Source organism: Triticum dicoccoides, chromosome 2A (genome assembly GCF_002162155.2).
Source record: "Triticum dicoccoides isolate Atlit2015 ecotype Zavitan chromosome 2A, WEW_v2.0, whole genome shotgun sequence".
Lineage (NCBI taxonomy): Eukaryota > Viridiplantae > Streptophyta > Magnoliopsida > Poales > Poaceae > Triticum > Triticum dicoccoides.
The window spans coordinates 50248130-50249789 of NC_041382.1; positions in this window are offsets into that span (position 1 = coordinate 50248130).

Consider the following 1660-nt stretch of genomic DNA (forward strand, 5'->3'; position numbering starts at 1 on the left):
CGTCGGCCACCACCTCACCGCGCCGCCGCGTCGGCCGACGCGCCGACATCGCTGCCCGGCGCCCTGGCCGGCGACCGCCGACCCCACCGTCCTCCTCAAGGCCGCCGCCCCAGATCCGTAGCTCCGGCACGCCCCCGCGGCACTCCGGTCGTCCCCGCGCCAAAACCACCTCGCCGGAGCTACAGTGTCCGCCGGCGTTCCTCGGTTCGCGCGCCGCCCAGCAAACCCTAGATCGGTGATTCGGTTGACTTCTCCCCCTCTTCTCTTTATTTTTTTTTGCATACTTTGAGCTGTGATATCTCCGCATCCGTAGATCCGTTTTGGGCATATAACATATCAAAATGTTCGTCTCAGAGAGCACACCATTTCATCTTATTGCATCATTTTCATTTGAGTTCATCTTGATGCCCGAAATGCTGTTGGAAGAATGCCATTTGAGATAATTGTCAGATCTGCTGCTCCAATTAGACATTTGTCATTTTTGCCATGATTAATGTGTGCATGATATGCCCCTGAGCTCTACATATGTTTTGTTATATGCTTTGCCATCTTTCCAGAGGTGCAACCCATGTATTTTTGTGATGTGTGTGGTGACTAGCAGAAGCTTGCAAAGTGGTGCATTCGTTAATGCTGATTTTAGGGACTTAGCAATTCCACCAAGTCCTTGATCTGTTTATTTCAATATGCCATATGTTCGTGTTGTTTCCTAGTGATCCGTGCCTCTTTTGAGGATGATCAGTAAGGATGATTTGTTAATCTTGTAGTGCTATATCCATCCATGTCTTTGTTTGCAATTTTGGAGCACCCTAGCTTGAGCCAATCGAGCTCTACTTTTACTATTTCGTGAATCTGGGCAGATTGTCTACTTGTTAGCGATTTTCTGCCTATCAAAGAGTCAATCACTGCAGCTCAATTGGCGGAGCTCTATACCTCTCGGATTGTCTCTCTGCACGGTATTCCATAAGTGATCTCTTCAGACCGTGGCAGCATATTTACCTCCAAGTTTTGGGATTCTTTTCAGAAGGCCATGGGCACCAACATCCTCTTCAGTACAGCTTGTCATCCTCAAACTAGTGGTCAAGTCGAGCGTGTCAACCAGATTCTTGAAGATATGCTCAGGGCTTGTGTGATCTCCTTCGGCATGAAGTGGGAGGATTATCTTCCATATGCTGAATTCTCCTACAACAACAGTTTTCAAGCAAGTTCGGGCAAGGCCCCATTCAAAATTCTGTATGGCAGGAAGTGTCGTACCCCTCTCAACTGGTCTGAAACCAGTGAACGTCAACTTCTGGGAAATGAATTAATCACAGAGGCAGAGGAAATGTGCAAAGTCATTCGAGATAACCTCAAAGCAGCCCAATCCCGCCAGAAGAGCTACTATGATAGTAAGCACCGTGATTTGGCTTTCGAGATCGGAGATCATGTTTACCTCCGTGTCTCTCCAATGAAAGGTACTCGTCACTTCGGTATCAAAGGGAAGCTTGCCCCCAGATACGTGGGACCTTTCAAGATCGTCAGCAAGAGAGGCGATCTCGCCTATCAACTCGAGCTTCCTTCAAACTTTGCAAATGTGCATGACGTGTTCCATGTCTCTCAGCTCCGAAAGTGCTTCAAGACTCCTGACCGCACCGTCAACTTCGAAGACATTGAGCTCCAAGAA